Here is a 20,522-nt window from a genome sequence, read left to right as displayed (position 1 = left end):
TTGTTGGCAACATTCAAAGCATCATAATAAGGAGCCTGTTGAACATATACCTTCTTCTCTCCATCAGGCTTGATCGGGGTGGTGACGTTGGCCATGTCAGTGTCCTCAAGCTTCTTCACAGCCTGTTTGATCTGGCACTTGTTGGCCTTGACATCCACAATGAACATAAGTTATGTTGTTGTCTTCTACTTTCTTCATGGTTTACTCAGTAGTCAGGGGGAACTGGATGATGGGATAGTGATCAAGCTTGTTTCTCCTAGGGGTATTTTTTCTAGGATATTTGGACTGCCTTTGGAGATGCAGTGTCTTGGGTCATTGGAATGTAGGTGACCTGCAGATCTTCTGTTTCTTCTTCTTCTTCTTCTTCTTCTTTTTTTTTTTTTTTTTTTTTTTTGTGAGGTGGACGCCTTTCAGCACCACTTTCTTGGCCTTCAAACCCATTGCTTTGGCTTTAGTTTCAGGAGAGGCAGGGGCTTCCTTCTTTGCCTTTGATGCCAATTTTGTGAAAGGGCCAGTGTGTTGATTTATTGGTTCTACCCAATTATATTTCCTAAAGGATTATGCTATATTTCTTGGTGCTTGTTTTAGAGTTTACTGAGATTATAGAGACTGGGAACAGAATGAAACTCATCCTCCTGGACTACTTGTTTCTAAAGCTACAAAATCAGATAAAGCAACATAAACATCACCAGTCAACATAAAGAATATAAGCAACACAAACAACATTCACTACATAATTCAACATCCACAACGCTAAATGTAACATCTAATGCTGACTGAGCACTTCCTACGGGCAGGCACTTGTTTTAAAGATACTGCATGAAGAGATTGATTTGCTTCCCCCAGTTACAGGATCTGGGTACCATTGTTTTGGCACACTTCTACTGTTTCTCAAATTTCATGATTCTCAAGTGGACATGGACATTTGGCAACTGACTCATCCTAAATTCAATTCCTCATATGTGACCACCTACATCTAGTCTTACAAATTATTGATTTGGACATTTGTTTTCAGTGGAAGATAGAAGTAAGGAGGAGTTACTCATTCTTCCACATCATCAACTGGCATGAATTTTCATGGTCCTTATATTCTATCCACAAAGGAACGTTCTAGTAGGCACTTTGATGGGGCGGGGGGTGGGGGGATGGCATGAAAGGGTGTTGGACTGATGAACCTGTGTCTTTGTAATTGGAAGTCAATGTGTTCTATCATTCCTGAGATCAAGCCAGGTGAGCAAATTGCACTCTTAACTTTCTGAGACATTCTGCATGTTTCAACCTGCTTGCTGTGTCCTGGACTTCTTACTGGAAAAATCACTTCTGAATTGCTGTGGCAGTTTTTAGAGGAGCTCCTTACAAAGGAGCACAGATGATTTATGCCTTCCACATTTATCACAAAAATTCCATCCTTCACTGAAAACCTTTGATGACATCCTTGAGCAGTCTTGAACTCAATCCTGCAGACTTGAGAGGCTGACTTAGCATCCATAAAGTGGGCTCTTCTGAACACCGTTGAGGGCAATCCTTGATAAACAGTATCAGTAGTTGCCACATGGACAAAGTCACATGGCAGTGAGGCATTTTTCACAGATCCCTCTGCCTTCTCTGTTAGATGCATCTGAAGCCTAATTTCTTTTTTTTTTTTTTCATTTCTGTGCCTTCTTGGAGTGGACATGGGCAGTTATGCCAGAATGTATGGGGTTTAATAATGTTCAGAATTGTTTCAGGGCCAAACCCAGAGAGAATAATCCTTGACCTAGATACATGAAAGATCCTGGACTCCCGAACGGAATAGGGAGGATATTGTCTTTTAGCATATTCTTTCTGTTTTATACCCAAATCTTATGCATTGTCAGTTTGAAAATAATAGTATGTATGTTTGAATGGCTAAATGTTGATATTTATACCTCCTCAAATACACTGGTATATACTGACAGCTGTCTAGAAGAAATTGGAAGTTTTAAGTACTTTTTACATACTTTGGAGGCAAATGTGAATGTATAGCCTGAGGGTTAACAGTTTTGAAGAGAACAATGGTATTTGAAGATTGATGTAACTACTAATAAGAAAGGATGTTCAGAGAGAGATTCTTATTACTTGAAAAGCAGTTTGTGCACATTAAAATTAATTGGTATTTTTTAAACTTTAGGAAGAATATTACAACTACTTGAGGTTGCAGGCTATATTCTGACACTTTAAAATATATCTAAATTGTATAGATACATAATGCATATTATCAATAGCAATATTTTTTACTGGAATTCCCTGAGGCCATTTAACATATATTTTTAAAATAATTTATTTATTTATTCATGACAGACACACAGAAAGAGGCAGAGACACGAGCAGAGGGAGAAGCAGGCTCTCTACGGGGAGCCCGACGTGAGACTCGATCCTTGGATCCCGGGATCATGACCTGAACCGAAGTCAGATGCTCAACCACTGAGCCACCCAGGTGTCCCTAATATAATATTTTTAAAATAAAAATATTGCTACTTAGTTCCACACTTTCAGTAAAGTTTAATATGTTTTGTTTGCCTAGAACACAAGAATACACGTGGTACAGTTACACAGAAAAAAATATTAATCAAATCATTTTGTCAGCAATAAACCTAGGAAAGCAGCACGACTTTGAGGAGCTTAAATAAAGTGTTAAGTGGAGTTTCACAATTATTTTTTTAAATATTCATGCAAAAATCAAACCACTTTTTCATGCTTTTTATGGTGAGGTACACACCTTGTCTTTGCGCAAAATGAACTTAGTTGTTAGTTGTGTTACATGGTGAAAATCACTACATAAATACATCCACATACAGATACATGTGTAGATGTCTATATGCATTTTATACTAAGTTCATAAATGTAAATATGTTTAGAAAAAATGTCTGGAGAAAATCACAAACTTTTGACAGTGGCTAATAGATGGTGGCACTTTTTGAAATCTGTTTCATAGATTTTCACATTATTCTTGAGTTCTATAATGATTATATATCACACTGAGAATAACTTTGCAGTTTGATTTTAAGGTGAGTTTGAATATAAGGCAATCTTCATTTTCTTTTTTTTTCTTTTTTTTTCCTTTTTAAAAATGAATTATTTTATGATCTTCATTTTCATTAGTGGGATCTAGAAAGAGAAAATTTTTGGTCAACTTGAATATGTAAACATTTAAAAATATGTATGAAATCATCTCATGTGCCCTTAGAATATTTACTCTATGCTTGAGTAACATATATCAAATCACATCTTATTTGGTATAATTTGGATTTTTTTCTATTGTTTCAGATAATAGAAGAATTTTTTCAACTTCTTAATGTGAATTTTGGCCACCAGTGTCTTCTTCAAGGCTAAGATCGCCTTGTGACTGCATTATTCTCTTTGCTCCGAGCACACTCTCTTTCTTCTATTTTTTGACCTATGCCCCTTCTAACACTGTGGGTGATGTTGCTACTGAGAATGTTGTCTGAGCAAACACATCCTCCTTTGCAGGATATTCTGACATTTCTTCCCATTCACTTTGCAGTTGTAGATTTGTCACCTGTACAATATAAGCCCCTATTGTATTTCTTTGCATAGCTTTTAAAAGAAGCATGATTAATTTGACATCTCATATGGAAGTCACCCCAACAAGGACTGCTACTAACAATGAAAGCAGCTTGAATCTTCTGTACATAGGCATGTGTGTGCATGTACACATATATGTGTGAATTGTTCAGATGAACCACAGAAACCTACCACACTAATGACACTTTGTAGATTCTCCGGCATTTTTTTTTCTCCAGATGACATGTTGTTGCCTAAAAGAAAGCAACTGAGAAAGAATTGTGCTATAAAAACCATAGTATAAGATGACTCCCTTATATTTTAAGGGTTTTAACAAAAAAAGAAGACACTTAATCTTATATTTTGGCCCAGAGCAATGCACCTATTATTTTTAATCTGTAATGTGCATATGTCGTATTGATTGAGACTATTCAAACTTGCTCTTGAGGACAAAGGAAACAGATCGGTCTGATGAAACTCAGAAGAGGGGTTAGTTGTTGCATAGTACATATGTGTGAACATAGAAAGGGATAAAGGACAAAATGAGTCCCGATATACATGAAATGCTAAAGAGACTGAATCCACATGAGGCTCTAAATGAAAGAGACACTGAATGTTCATCACGCATTAAATATACATGAGGTATCTGAGCACTGAATATTTATGACACACTAAATATACATAAGGCACATGAGACACACAATAATCAGGGAAATCTTCATTAAGCTTCCCACTGGAGACAACCTTTGTGGTGCCAAGTGTCCTCTTGCCCAAGAAGCATGTAAAACCCAGAGCTGCTCAGCCAGTTAATTGGTGAGCTACAACTGTGCCCAGGCCGACTCCCTTGCAACCCTCAGGTACAATGGGTGTGTTATTTGTCCCAGGCCCCCTCAGTGTGTACAAACTTATGCCCGGTCTCTTTCTTTCTCTCTCTTTTCTCAGACTTTTGCAGCATGCATTTCAAATGGATTTAATAAACCATACAATGCAAGCATTTTAATTCACTCTTAAATGTTTCTGTCCTGTATCTCTAAGATAGCTTGCCCAATAGTTTACTCGGACACTACATTTGTATCAAGGTCATTTCTTCTGTGACAAGAATTCATTTGTGCTCCAACTCAAGCCTTACTGTCATCCAAAAAAAAAAAAAAAGCATTTATTGTATTTGTATAGAAGAAACATCAAGATGGAGCTTACTGTAATGTTTTTACACATTTGAAGATAAAAGGGTCATTTGCTCTGCAATTTCTTTTTTCCATTGAAAACTAAAGGTTAGAGTTAAGAAAATTTAGGCTGTCTAGGATATGTACTCGTGTGTGTGTGTGTGTGTGTGTGTGTGTTTCTGGGGCTGAGGGCTGGAGAGAAGATCCTTAGGTAATCACCTCATAAAAATGTCCATTCAAATATAACTCACTCTAAGAGACAATTGTACCTTTTGAGACAGGAACTTGAAAATTGAGAGAGATGGTGACGATCCTAAAACAAGAAACAAGCTTCTCCTATTTGAAAGGCCTGTCAGGAGGATTTAAATTTACAATTAGAGAATTTCTCTTTGACTTTTCTTAGGGCTTCCAGAGAAGACTAATTGAGATCCCCTTGAGGAAATTTTATTCAGTGAGTCTCTCCACCTCACTGACACCACTACATCAAAGCTATTGGAATTTGCACTCTGACTCCATTGAACAAGAGCCTCTGTTGTCTGTAAGCTGAGATGGTGAACTTGGGATATGAACCTTTCAGACAACACAGAATGGAAAATGCAACTTTTATTTCTTCTAAAAATGTAAATAAACTTTGCATATTCACCCAAGCTGGCCTGACAACATATCAGTGTACCAAATTAAAAAAAAAAAAAAAAAAAAAGAAAAAAACCTTTATAAATTGGCATCTTCTTATAGACTTTGGATTTCAAATAATTTCCTAAAAGTTTTAGGAAAAAACTCAAAACCTTTTGCCACCAGAGTTCTATATCTGCAAATTTCCAAATCTAGATTCTCTTGTACCTTTACAAAAGAATGTTCTATAAAATTCTCTCCTGCTCACATCCTGGCTTTTACTCCAATTGATATTGTCCTAATTCAGTAAACATAATCTCTAATGAAAATAAGGGAAAAATGTTCGATATTTTGATTGATTTATTCTATTCCTATGACTGCCCATTATTTCATCTTCATAATTTAAGAAATCTTATATGAATAAAATGTGCATTTGGAAAATGCAGAAAAACATAAAATGAAAACAAATCTACTGCCCATAAGACTTTTAAAAATAATCTGTATCTATTTATAGACTTTTGTGCTGAATGTGTGTGTATGCTTTATCTATATATATTTGTCTTAACTGCATTTTTGAAGAATGTATACATTATCTTGTAAGCTGCATTTTAAAACTGATATATTATTTTTTAAAAGATTTTCTTTATTTGATAGAGAGAAAGGGAGAGAGAGAGCACAAGCATGGGGAGGGGCAGAGGGAGAGGGAGAAGCAACCCAACATGGGACTCCATTCTAGGACCCCAGGATCATGACCTGAGCTGAAGGTGGATACTTAACCGACTAAGCCACCCAGTTTGATACATTATTAATGTACTTTTATATTAATAACATTTTCATAGCATCAATTTTAATGTATAAACATAATTCTCTTTTCTATGTGTGTGTATATATATCAATAATTTATATAAATATTATCTCAATAAAGAGCCACCACTTTGCAAAATTCTAGAACTATTTGTATCATAGTTTATGTGAGTTACTATTCTCTATAATCTAGTATCTATTGCATTTAATGTCCCTATCTCAAATCCATTTTCCATACTTCTAAGTTTTCATTATTAAATAACAATATAACAAGCATCTTTAAGGATGAGATCCTTGGATACAATTGTAATAATTTTCTTAAAACAAATTCCTGCATTTAGTATTGCTTGGGCTAGAGGGAAATAGTGAACAATTTGATACATAGTAATCAATTTCTTTTTGTAATGGAAAAATGTATCTCACTTCCAAATCTGTGTGACATTGCTTTTTCTTTGAACCTTCATTGATATATCATATTGTCATTGAAATAATTTTTTGTCAGCCTAAAAAATAAAAAAATATATACTGCTTTGATTTAATGATTGGTTTAAATTCCTCATGTGATTATTTATAATTTTCATGTTTTATCTGATGAATTTTTCTCATAAATATTGGCCACTTATTTTTCAGTGCATTTAAAAAATCATTGTTCTATAGATTTCTCAGAGCCGTTTATTTGGAAATATGTCTACCATATATGTTAAAATATTTTTCAAATCTCTATTTTTACTTTTTAAAATTTTTACACAGTTCAATTTATAGTTTTTAAAAAGTTTTCAGGTAAATTCCAGTTAGTTAACATACAATGTAATATTAGTTTCATGTGTACAATTTAGTGACTCAACAGTTTCATATAATACGTGGTGCTCATGACAAGTGTGCTCCTTAATCCTCATCATCTGTTTCACCCATCCTCCCACCCACCGTCAATTCATAGACTTTTAATCTGTATATCCCTCCTTTTCTGCACATCAGTATATGAACTTACTATCACTTTGTAAATCAAAATGTTCCTCAAACCACTCTGTAAATTTCTATTAGCCTATTCCTTGAGTGATTTCTTATGGTCCAGCCTGAATCAACCTCAGTAGCCTTGTTCTTGCCCGTAAGTTTCAATAAAAATACTAAGGAATTTTGCAACTCCGGGATTTATTTTTCTTCATGCTTATCCCTCTGCCTAAAATGTCATCATACTTCAAATATGGCCATATAAACTAGATTCATCCCTCAAGGTCCTCAGTTGTATTCCTTAGGTGATTATTTCTTGCTAAGAATCTAATTTATGATTACTTGATCAATGACAGGTAGTTTTGGTTCAGTAATTTTCTCAGTTATGGGAGATATCCCACAAAGTCTTCCAACATGTTTAATTGTGTCTGGCTTTATTTCCCCTATTGTTATTTTTAATAATTTACTAGTTATATAAAACTATTACTTAATAATAGCTAAGAAAAGAAAGTTTATGGGTAAGCATACTCACAATTTTAAGAAAAATAGAATAATAAATTCATTAAGTTGCTTTAACCCAGAAAATGACTATCCGAGAATTCAAATCATGAGTAGAGTTCCTGAATAATGGTTGAACTTTTTTTTTTTTTTTTTTTTTTTTAAATGGTTGAACTTTTAATGAATTCTTCAGGAACAGATAAAATTACCTAGTATGTATGCTATTCTTTTGCTGTTTTTGTATCTTCTGCTAATTCTTTTTGCCACTTTAGATTTAGGTTTTTATGTTAATTTGGTCATACGACATACAATGATAGAGTTATACTTCCACCAAATCATTTCAAAATAGAGTAACTATTAATAATTACAGAGAGGTGAGCTGACTTTTATAGTGTGCTACTTACCATATCACAGACCAAACACTTCTTTATGGATGTTTTTTGTTTGTCATCAAAAAGATCATCTAAGACTATTATCATTTCTGTTTTTTTAGATTAAAAACTAAGGCTCAGAAAAATTAAGTGACTTGCTTTGCAGAGCCCAGGAATCTAATCCCTGTGACCATATCCTTTTTCTTGCAGGAGGCTGCCTGCCTTAGTTGATGACCAGAATTTAAGTTACTCAGGAGGGGCTATTTGCATAAAATATTGTAACTACAACTTTCCATTCACTTCAATATATCTTGATGGTCTTCACTGAGACCTTTATTCTAGAAATGATCTTACCTGGCTACAGGAGCTTGAGCTGAATGGAGAACTTAAGAATTCAGATCCATCCATGAATATAATTTAGAAGCATCACAGAAAAATATCATGATAATGAACTTTCTGGCTGCGAATGGCCCTTATTTTTCTTCTCTGATGGATTTTCAGTTCACTTTGCCCTAAATAGACACAGTCTTAGGGAGTAACTGAAGGTATAACTGCCCCTTGGGCTTTAAGTCACTCTCATTGATATTTCGAAGATTAGAGGATTAGAAGTGAAATCTTCCAACAGGCATACCTCTTAAATGACCAGCTTTTGGTAGTTCTGAATATTGCACTTTCCCAATTGGAAATCCATTAAACTGACAGTGAGGTAAGTGCATGCTGAGAGAAAATGATATGAAAGCTAACAAGATAAACAGAATAAGAAGGGTCCTGAAGGCCTGCTGTAATGTAACTGGAGCTGCTGAGTGTGGGGTTGTGTTTGATTTCATCTGAGACACTAGAAAGAATGGCATTCATTGTTGACAATCTTTCTAATTTTCAATTAATATATTAGTGGCAACAATCTAGAATTTCTGAAGGAAATCTGTTATTCTCTATGCTTAAGCTAAATAGTTCTCAAAACTGACCGGTCAACAGAAATACCTTTGATTGTTCACCAAAATTATTCTGATTTCCAATCCTACTTACTAAGTCCTGAGACAAGGTAACATAGGGCTTTCCCATTAACATTTATATATATATATACATACATATATATATATATATATATATACATACATATATATATATATATATATATAACTCTATAAATGAGCTTTTGCCTATGTTTTGCATAGTCAAAATAGGGGAGGGAGAAGTCTGTAGAAAGATTTTAAATATATATGGCTTTTCAGCTTATTTCAATTTCAGAGAATACACCAAAAGAAAGCTACTTCAGTTGTAAAAATATCAAGTAGCTTACAGACCACTCAGGAAGACAAACAGATGTTCTCTTTACAACAAAGCAAGATGAGTTCTACAGTCAAGGCATGAGTCAAATCAAGGCTACCACACAAGTGGTAACTGGTTCTGTATTTTATTTATTTTTAAGATTTTATTTATTTATTTGAGATAGAGAGAGAGTAAGAGAGAGCCCAGAGGGAGAGGAGGGGGAGCAGCAGAGGGAGAGGGAGAAGCAGACTCCCCACTGAGGAGGGAGCCAGATGGAGGAACTCGATTCTAGGATCCTGGCTGGGGGGGTCTGACTGAGCCACTCAGGCACTCCACTGGTTCTGTATTTTACACCAAGGTAACTTGAATAGTTCTCCTGTATTGGAATTATAGATTTCTTGGAAAATAACCTCCACATGTTGTAAGAGAAGTTAATTTCTCAGCACTGGACTTCCCCTGCATTATGTTTCATAAACATTTACAAGTTTCCCACAGAGGGCTTTAAAATACAGACATTTGAATATCTCACCTTTTGATTGATCTCTAAAGATTGTATCTTTTGGCTTCAGCAAAACCAAAATGAAACAAACAAATAAAAACTACTTTGCCAGATGTGCAAATATAGGAGCTTCATTGGATTGCCTAATTCACCAGGTAGATGATGTGCAGGCCAGCTTCCCCACCTCACCCACCCCCACCAATTACTTGGCTTCAATTCATCCTTGGAAGATGCTTGCAAAGCCTTGAAGCTTCCAGCACAATAGTCAAAGGGAGGAAGAAAAATGAAGAAAGTAGAGACAGTTGCTTCTCTTCACATTCCCCTCTCTCTCTTTCTCTCCCCTGCCCTACCCTGCTCTCATATACTTGCTCATGCTCCCTCTGTCTCTCTCTCTGTCTCTCTCTGTCTCTCTCATAAAGGTGGAAAATCTTCCCAGAAACTTCGAGCAGGCTTTTCCTAGTTTCATTTGCACTAGAGGATCACCCTCTCACAATCACTAGAAATGGGGAATTAGATAAACAGATTCATCAGAGTAAATCCTCTATGGTTGGGGAGAGAGCTATTTTTCTTGAGTACATGATTGTTAGTTTAACTTGAACAGGATTACATTGTTTTTTTGAGCAGAAATGCATTTGGATAGACAAGCAAGAGTTTGGATTAATATATCCCAAAGTATTTGGCTTTGGATTGATCTTTGCCAAGCAAAAGGAAAGTAACTTAGTAAATCAAAATACTAGATTTAGAAGATAAAGTCTTTATTTTGAGCTATGTGATGCTGGATCTAATACCATCATTGTATTTGTAATTTTAGGTTGACAAAACTTACTTCCCTTAGAATATGTCAAGAACCAGTAAGGAGATGCAGCTTAAAATCCTGCTGAACAGAAAAATGGACAAAGAAGTGTTGTATAGACGACTAACATTTCTAATCCACAGCAGCTCTAAAGAAGTCCACCGACCACATGAGAGTCTAAAGATTGTAGATGTTAACAATACTTAAAAAAAAAAAGAATAAAACAACTGAGGAAATATATGATATCCCACCAGTCAACGTTAATATAAGATAGAAGTTTAAGTAAGAGGACATCTTCAAAATGAAATAATCCTGTTTTAAAATTTTCATATATGTGAAGAAGATACAGGTAATAAATGATGTTTTTTTCTTAATTTGTTTCTCATTTAGTTTCTTTCACATAACTCCTACTCAAATTCCACTAATTTGACAACCTGCTCTAACACTTCAGAATCCTTCAACTAATTCTACATAGGCGTGAACTTGTACAATGAAATTAGTATGAGTCCTCAGTGTGAATCAGGCAGGAGCAAGCCCTATTAAATCTTGAGCATCATGCCAGTGAGGGTCAAAGAGGATTACTGGAGACTATCAAAAAAGAGAGAAGACCTAGGGAGTAGGTGGCCGAATTGTGATTTATTATCAGTAATAAACTTGGCCAAGAGGCCAGCAAGCCCTAGAATTCATCTTTCCTAAGAGATCACAGCGACAGCTCTATCAGAGCTGGTTTTAAGTAAAGCCAAATACTTCCTGAAGAGCCAAGAACAGGTGTGTTCCACACATGGCTACAGAAAAGTAGGTCAGTAGATCAAATGCCAGATTTAGAAGAGTGAGACAGTGCTGGGAAGGGAGAGGTGTGTGGCTTGGGAATGAACTGTTTCTATGCATCATGAATGAGTAGCTGTGAAAACATTTTAATATTTATATGGTAGATGTCATATGATGATACATGTCAATGGAATACCATCAAATGTAAAGACGGCATTTATGGGTTTTTGTAGAGCATGTGCTCTATGCCTACTGCTGTGTTGGAAGCGTAAGCGTCCTCTTTGTCACACTTTCTAGTGTATTAGTTTATGTTCAGCCTTGGGTTTAAACCCGACATGAAAAAGAAGGAGAAGCTTGGGTTTACGTGAACAGTGATGCATGCTGAAACGTAGGATGGCAATTTGTTCTCTGTCAGCACTTCACTTGGCAACTTAAAAGGTCCTGTATGTTGATCTTGGCAAGGAGCAAGCCAACAAAAGCTAAAACAATAGACTGAAATGCGTAATGCATTATCGTTCATTGTGTTACTGTATTTGTTTTTCCCTTGAAGTAGCCAAAGATGGTGCAAAGGCCGGGGCAGTTGAGCACTTGTTAAAACTGTCTGCACAGTGACAAACAATTATTGAAAAGCTTCATATATGTGTATATACATATTCAACTATTCAACTAGTTTCTGCCTAAAGACAAATTAATATTTAGCTAATCTATACTAACAGATGACTCCCAGGGTAGAATCATATCAATTATGAAGAACTATAAGTACCATATATATATATATACATATATATATATGCCCCAAATTTATTTGAAACAGAAATTATAACTGATTTGGAATTGTATAGACATGAGTTCAATTCTATATATTGATCAAAGTTTCCCTAGAGAACATAAGAAACAATTCATAAAAAGATTAAGTCTTCATTAGGTTGAAAAGCTCCTAATCCAATCAATTTTTACTCTGAAAATCATTCATCAATTGCAGCCTTACTGTATAAGGTTATTTCATGAACTTATTTAAATATCTTAATCCCTTTAAAAGGAAAGTATTGAGTAAAATGAGCAGAACATTTGATATTTAAAATGCAAATACAGCTGAACATGATTTTCAGTCTTTGAAAAGAATCTGCGTTTTTGACTCTATTTTCTTCAGCATAAAATTTTATGAAAATTCAGTTGATGCTGTACTAGGTTTTATGTGGTGAATAGATTTTTAAAGAAAGCGAGAATATATAAAAAAAAGAGACTTGTCTTTTCCTTTTAATATATTTACAAAAACTATTTTAATTAATCACAAATTGAGTCCTTAGGTACTTAAACATTCAACGTCTCCATTGACTCCTACGAGGTATGAACTTACTCATATTACTAGCTACGTGAATAGTAGAATGCTAACAAAATAATGCTGAATCAAAGTTATGATTTAATAGGTATGTAAGTCAGGAAAATGCAGTATGTTTAAATTTATAAGAGCAAGATTTCCTAGGTTGAGGTTACTTACAAAAGGCACTAAGTTACTAAGTTCAAAGTTATCTCTTTTCCTTTTCTGGAAGTTATCATAATTAGCTATAAAGTCACAAGAAACATTTCTGGCAGGAGTTTAAGCCTATTTTTCATATATTCATCACACATAATGAGCTAAGGGATTTTTTCTTACATGTTGCGATTAACATTCACCTTTTTGTGAACCTTATGCTTAGAAAAATATCAAAAAAGAATAATTTCAGGAAATGACAAAAAAAAAACAACAATAGGTATTTAAAGCCCCCAGTTGTGGGGATCTTAATTGTATCAACAATGTGATCATCAGTGAGCATTACTTCTCTGGGGATGCTAATGCTGCCTAATGGACCATAAGAAGGCTTTCAAGGAGCCAACCTACTTATCAGCTTGGAGGAACTCTTGCTGGGAAGCATTGCTTAATAGACGTAGCTTTCTCCTTTGCCAGGAACTTGATTTTTCAACACATCTTTCTAACAGTGTATTCAAAAATAGGCAGATGGGTCCCAGTGTGAAGGGTCAAGAATAGTGATTGCAGAATGCCATGATCAATGCCACTGTGCCTGGAGTCTACCATTAGGTAAACATTATGTCCTTTTGGCTAAGCCTCATCCTTTCTAGGTGTGCACAGAAGGGGAATAAATATTACCAATTCTAACGTTGTAGCATAAATCCACTTGTAACCGTTTCCTTCATTAAAGGAAAGGGTCTGGGAAGCCCTGGTGCCACTGAGGAGGAAAGAGGAACAGGTGTGGAGAAAGACGGTTAAAATGCACTGAAAATGGGGAAAAGTGGCTCGGCAGGTGCACTTTTCATATTTCACTATTTTGCAAACAGCTCATTCATAATAGAAGAACAAAATAGTGGACACCTGTAACACGACCCATTACGAGAGGCAACGCACAGCTGTGTATTCACATGACTGATGTTACTGGGCTTATGAGATAACAAGGTGACATAATAAAAAAAAAATAGCTTAATAGTGACTCTCATTGGTTTTGGCTTTTTTGAAGTGTGACCAGGGGATACTTATATGAACTTGCTTTTGTAACCTGTTATTTTTAATGCTTAAACTCATTGGAAAGATCATGTAAAACTTCTTAGAAATAGAATGAGGAAATACAAAGAGAGAGAAAGAGACTAAAAAAGATCCACCCAAACTAGAGGATGATAACACGGGAGGTCTCAAAAGTAATGGAGGCCCATCCCCTCTTCCCTGGCATTTCCTGGGAAAGTTGACAAGCCCGCAAGCGAAGATATTACATGAGGAGCTGCCTTCTATTCTCTGTGTGTCTAATGTTGCCTGCCCCTCCCTCCTCAATATCCACCTAAATCTACAAAGGAATTCCTCTAACAATAGAAAAAAATAAATTGGATCTGGTATAGAGATTGTACTGTGTGGCCTGCTGACACTAGAAGCAGGTGGCTCCTGAAAAAGAAGCCTACACTTTTAAGGGGATTGGTTCTAAATGCCAAGGCCAAATAAAGTGAAGCTGTGTTGTACAGGGATTCAATTATATAAAATGCAAAATAATTTTTTTCAAATTTCATTTTAGTTTTTTTTTTTAAGATTTTTTTTATTTATTCATGAGAGCCATACAGAGAGAGGAAGAGACATAGGCAGAGGGAGAAGCAGGCTCCCTGTGGGGACTCAATCCCGGGAGCCCGGGATCATGACCTGAGTCAAAGGCAGATGCTCAACCACTGAGCCAGCCAGATGCCCCTTACTTTAGTTTTTCACTCATCACTTATCATTTATTTATTCTCTTTTGAAATTTTAAAAGATTTTACTTATTTTTGAGGGAGTGAATTTTGTATAGTGTTGTGCGAGAAATTGGTGGACCTGGAGGAATCTAATAGTGAGAGCAGAAAAAAATGAATAAGATGGCTAGAATAGGGGGATTATCGTAAAATACCTTGTATTTTTATATCATGTATAAATTTCTCAGGATTCTTATTACATTGAAGCTTTATTGAGGTATAATTGACAAAGGGTACATCTTGGTGGTTTGATATGTGTATACACCGTACTCCAGCTGTTATACCCAGGACAGTGTTAAGCTGTAACATTGACAGCAATTATCCTTCCATATTTCCATACCTACTCTCTTGGTAGGAGGTTTTGCTCCAGGATTTCAGCAGGGCCCTCACAGCATAAAGGAAAAATAGACAGTAATCCTATTGAACACACAATAGCAGAGATGTCCATCATTTTCAGAAACCACTTTAAGGAGCTTTCATTCTGTGAAGGGTATCAGTTCCACCTTAGTGTAAATGTCTTCAGAGTTTATATTTTACATTTGTTTGTGGAATGCCAATTCATCAAATCAACTGATTTTTTTTTCTTCATCTTGGCTTCTGACAGGGAAGCTTTGTTTATAAAGTCTTTCTTTACCATGAAATTGTAGAAATACTGGCTTCTGTACTCTGCTAGTACCTTTCTAAAACATCACATTTTAGAACTTTTAAAAATTATCAGATAATACATAAAGCAGACATCTTCAGTCAACCACTAGTGGCCTGGCCTGCAGCTTCATTGAGTATAATAAATCGGAGAAAAGTAAATGAGTAAAAATGAACATGGAGCTATTTTAAGTTAGGTTAAATGACAGCATAAATGAAAGCCACATCAGAAAGACCTTCCAAACCAAAAATCTGAGTATCCAGTTGGTTGTATCCAAACATCCGATATCCTTGTATTTCTACCACAAGAAATATAAAGATTCACATTTTTTTGCCTGCTATGAGATAAAGGGTGCTTTCTACTTTGGCCATTTTTTTCTAAAGATTTTATTTATTCACGAGAGACAGAGAGAGAGAGAGAGGTAGAGACACAGGCAGAGGGAGGAGTAGGCTCCATGCAGGGAGCCCGATGTGGGACTTGATCCCGGGTCTCCAGGATCACGCCCTGGGCTGAAGGCAGGCACTAAACCACTGAGCCACTCAGGGATCCCTCACTTTGGCCAATTTGAATTGCTGCTGTGGGCAAAGAACCAGCTATAATGAAGATGAGAGCACAAGAAATGGTTTGCTCTAAATATACCCAGGATGGAGTGTGTGTGTGTGTGTGTGTGTGTGTGTGTCCTTCAGTCTGCCTGTCAAGTATAATACAGTGTTAACATTACATGGCTTGGACGTGACAACCTCAACCAATCCCATACTTTCTGCCCATTCTATCAGGATACCATATATCTGAACAAATGATGGGGCAAAATGGTAAATACTTTTGTTGTTCAGGTTGTGGACTTTTTCTTTTCTTTTTTTTTCTGTTTTTCCTTTTTGTATTTGAGAAACAAGAAAATACACTTTTTTTTTTAATAGCTACACTAAGTGTCAGCCCACCCCTCCAAAAAAAGATCTTGTAGTTTCAGTTACTAGATATTTTTCTTGCACAGAGAAAGAAAGGTAAGTAGTTTGCTCCTACCTATAACTTCCATTAATAACACAGTAATAAAAACTTCTTTACATCTTAATAATTGCCAGGCTAGATTAACAAGCTGCTAATGTTTTGATTTACAAATTGGAGGCCCATTTGGTGTGCTTGCCTTCAAGAAGATTGAGCTGTCTCTTCTATTGCCTGAAAGTAAATGACTGTTTATTCATTCCCTTGATTAGAAGGCTGCCCTCCAGCCAGATAAAAGAGGTTCCATAATAAATGTGAGACTCCCATGTTTTGTTTTACTTTCTGGATTTAGTGCTAAACATTAAAAGGAATTGGAGATTGATTTTTGTTCAGGGACCAGTGCCAGATAAAACAAGGTGTGGGCAAGCAAACTAGTTTGTAGACCTGAGCTCCTTTATAATGAGGAGAGGATTTGGGTTTTAACGTAGCAGCAACTGGGTTATTCCAGGTGTGTGTGACGCTGTGTGTGTGTATTTCCATCTCAGCAGGATGTCTTCATTCATTCCCTCTGATATTCTGTTGGTAGCTGTTGTTGTCAAAGATCAAAACTAAATGCACCTCACCTGCTCCTTTAGTCTTTGAACCAAAAATCTTCAGTTGAATTTTCTTTTACTGAGACCAGTTCTACATAAATACTGTGGGGATTAAAGGACACACATGCACCCACACAGGATGAAAGAACAGAGACTTCCATATTTGCATTATTTATGGGGATGCAAATACTTTTTTTCTTTTCTCTCCTCTCTTACACCTTTTGGAGGGCTGTAGGGCTCCCTTTGCTATGTAACTTTGTCAATTGGCCTTGAGTCACAAATCAATTTCTTCCAATTCATCTCCTCTCCTCTTGCCTTGGGGACCATCTTGTGTCTCCTCTGACTTGAAATGGAGCAGCTCTGCTTTCTGAGTTACTGACAAATTGGCCAATAATGGGAGTAATGGATGTACCAGTCTCTTGCCTCCCTCCAGGCAATTTACATGTTGGTCTAAAGTGTCTCTTCTTTAGAATTCTGGGCTCAGAGGAGTACCCAGTTGCAGCTACTAATGGAGCTGCTAGTCCAAGTGTCTAAAGTCAGTGGATCAATAAATAAAATTATCTCAGCTGCTAAGTGTATGTGCTTCACTTTGATCCATGGAGACAAGAAAGGAATGGGATAGACTAAGAAGGGAGATGGAGGAAGGGGGTGATATAACTGAGAATTGATATTTGGGTTCACATTCTCCTCTATCTCTATTTCTAACCCATAGACTGACAACTGGATGCACACTTACAAGTTGTGATAGTAAAAGATGATGTAAGCTCTACAACATATTCAACATCAAAACAAGGAGCAAAGGGAGTGTTCAGTGTTGTGAGGTGTCTTTTCTGAGCTTTGTTCCTTTACTTGTTAATTCAGTCAATCATGTAAAAAAGTTGGGTTGTTTTTTAGCACAAGGAGGATTAATGTCTACATTTTTTTCCTCATGGGAATCCATCTTCAAACCTCCCAAACCTAGTGCTTCATCATATTTTCTCTTGAAGCCTAGGAAAATGTGTCTTTCTCATATTGCAGTACACTGGGCACAATGTAGCTCTGCTGTAAGATGTCTACAGAGAGAGGAAAATGGCTCAGAGTAGGAACTTAGTTATTCTTTTACTCGTTCATTTGTTCACAACAGAGCAGAAGACAGTGATAGAGTGGGGGCCATCGTAGATACACACTAAGGGATTAGTTTCCTTTGCGTTTTTTTTTTTTTCCCATTTTTAAGAAAGGGCAGTGTCCCCATTGCTGTAGAGCTGCCCATAATGTATGCATCTCAAGTTCCTCAATTAATTTTATGAGCCTTCATGTTTCACATCTTATTACTTTATTGCAGACATTTATGACCCACTCTCCTGAAAGCTAGGATTCATTCATTTCTTTTCTCATTCCATAAATATTTATGGAATGTCTTCTGTGTTCCTCATGCTACAAACAAGACTAAGGTTACGGTGGATAACAAAAGGCAGACAACCCTGTTCAAAAGAAGGTGGCTTGGAATTAGTGTGATAATACTTGGGAGCATCTCTACTTATACAGAATAATACCAGGAATCAGAAATGCAAAGACGAATGAAACTCATATCCTGCCATGATGGTTAACAGTAGTTGATATATATAGATATATAAAGGAAAAATTACTTAAAGGGAGAACCTGAATGGCTCAATGGTTGAGTGTCTGCCTTCGGCTCAGGTCATGATCCCAAGGTCCTGGGATTAAGTCCTGCATCAGGCTCCCTGTAGGGAGACTGCTTCTCCCTCTGCCTATGTCCCTACCTCTCTCTGTGTGTCTCTCATGAATAAATAAGTAAGATCTTTTTTAAAAGGAATAATTACTTAAAAATAAATGCAATAGGGGTTTCTGGGTGGCTTAGTCAGTTAAGCATCAGACTCTTGATCTCAGTTCAGGTCTTGATCTCAGGGTTGTGGATTCAAGCTCCACTTTGGGATCCACATTAAGTGTGGAGCCTACCTTAAAAATGAATTAATGAATGCATGCAGGAATGAATGAATGCTGTAAACCATAATCACAGATATATTTAGAACAACATTTAGCCCAGATTGTTCTATCTTTCATGTAAGCCTAAATCCAACTTCTATATTTCCCTGGAGTTTTTATTCCCTTTTTCTTTTCCAATCTCCCTGTCTTCTGGAAACACACATACTGATGAACCCCCATGATCCTATTTTGTTAATTCTTTGCAAATTGTCACTTTAATCCTTTTGCATAAACTGCTGAAATTATCATTTATGTTTCCTCATTAATAAATTACGGGGACAGGTTTATTAGTACATGGTTCCTGAAGGTTTATGAGGCTCTTTGTTATATGATGAAAATATGTTTTCCTATCTTATTCTTTCCTTATTGTTTGAAACCCCCTTTCCCATTCCAGTAGGTGGGGGTGTATGGGGGAGGAGGTGGGCATTTTACATATGATTACTTTCTAACAATCTTGACATTTTTTAGGGCTAGAGATATTACAGCTCTCAGGAAGTCATCCTCTCTTAAAAATATTAGCCAAAATGCCTTCCGGAAACCTCTACCCAGGTTTTCATGTCACATTCTTACCAGTTTTTTTTTTTCTTTACAAATTAAAAAAAAAAAAAAAAGAAAAAAGGAAAAATAAAGTTAAATACAATTCTGTTGGATTAAATTATTTTTCTTTTCTTCCTTCCTTTCTCTATTATTATTGTCGTTGTTGTTGCTGTTGTTATTAATTTGTAGGATGTGTTATGTCTTTTGGCATGCAGTGATATATTAGAAAGTTTTAGGGAAATAAGATTTACATACCTCTTGTCAGACTCTGTCCCCATAAGGAAAATTGTCACTGTGATGAATCTCCCCTATGAAATTCTAAGTTACAATTCTCTGGGGAAAAACATCTTATACATGTGGGTCACTGTTAATAGGGCATGATTCACACTCATTAATGTAAATCATCCAAGGCCAGTAAAGAGCTCTTGTTAGCAAATGTACTGTAGGAACTTTTCCAAAGGCCTTTTCCAGTGATACGATTTCTTCTTTATCTCTTCAAAACTTTTCCTTGCCATGAAATAGAAACTATATCATGTTTCTATATCATGTATATATCTATATATAGAACATGTGTGTTGGTTTGATTGGCTTTTTTGAAGCTACTTCCCTAGTTAGGTATAAGAAATTTAATCTTGAAGGAAAAAAATAAAAAGAATGAAAGTAGAAGAGGAAGAGCCTCAGAAGAACAGAAAGGTTCAGCTGAGTTTAAATGGTGATAGAGCCTTTATACAACAGTGGGATGACTTCTCTGTGACTTTTTGAATCTTAGACTCAGTTTCTATTAAAAAAAAGTTTCCATTTGTGAACTAAAGAAAAGAGAATTTGTCTGATCCTTTGGCCCCTGGGAAGATACATTAGAGCTTTGTTCCTATGGGACAAAGAATTAGTGACAACCCCTCATGTGGCTCTGATGATGATGTGTCAACACTGCTCTGTAATCACAAGGTGGCCAGGAGAGGTTTTGTTAGAGAGAAAGAAAGAGAGAGACAGAGAAAGAGAGGGAGAGAACGTGAGTAGATTCATATCTCATCATTGACAAACCTGGAGACATCCATCCAGGCAGAGCTGAAGCATGTGGGCTAAGAGGCTTAGATCAGCTGGTGTCATTGAGGGTGAGGATAAGACATTGGAATTTGACTAGGGATTTCATGTGAACCATTTGTTCCCACAGATCGGAAGTCCTGGGAATGTATGTACACATGAGAAAATAAGAAAACTGTATATTGCCAAGTGCTAAGTTCAATGGTGCAATGATGCAGTCATAATGATTGGTTTAATGGAACAAACAGCTTGTGTTTTGA

At 36.1% G+C, this 20,522-nt stretch overlaps 1 long non-coding RNA gene across 2 annotated transcripts; it reads left to right on the top strand.

Moving 5' to 3' along the window:
• The first annotated feature begins 1,107 nt into the window (after positions 1-1,107).
• Positions 1,108-10,782, top strand: LOC144320998 (uncharacterized). 2 transcript variants are annotated; one of them, XR_013386665.1, is made up of 4 exons: positions 1,108-1,230; positions 2,320-2,455; positions 3,286-3,438; positions 10,519-10,782. It is a non-coding gene; the product is annotated as an uncharacterized LOC144320998 (long non-coding RNA). The 2 variants fall into 2 exon arrangements; XR_013386666.1 differs by lacking the exon at positions 10,519-10,782 and adding an exon at positions 5,110-6,272.
• The last annotated feature ends 9,740 nt before the right edge of the window (positions 10,783-20,522 follow it).

The sequence above is a fragment of the Canis aureus genome, chromosome 9, assembly GCF_053574225.1.
Source record: "Canis aureus isolate CA01 chromosome 9, VMU_Caureus_v.1.0, whole genome shotgun sequence".
In the NCBI taxonomy this organism is placed as follows: Eukaryota; Metazoa; Chordata; class Mammalia; order Carnivora; family Canidae; genus Canis; species Canis aureus.
This window is presented reverse-complemented; position numbering and strand designations above follow the sequence as displayed.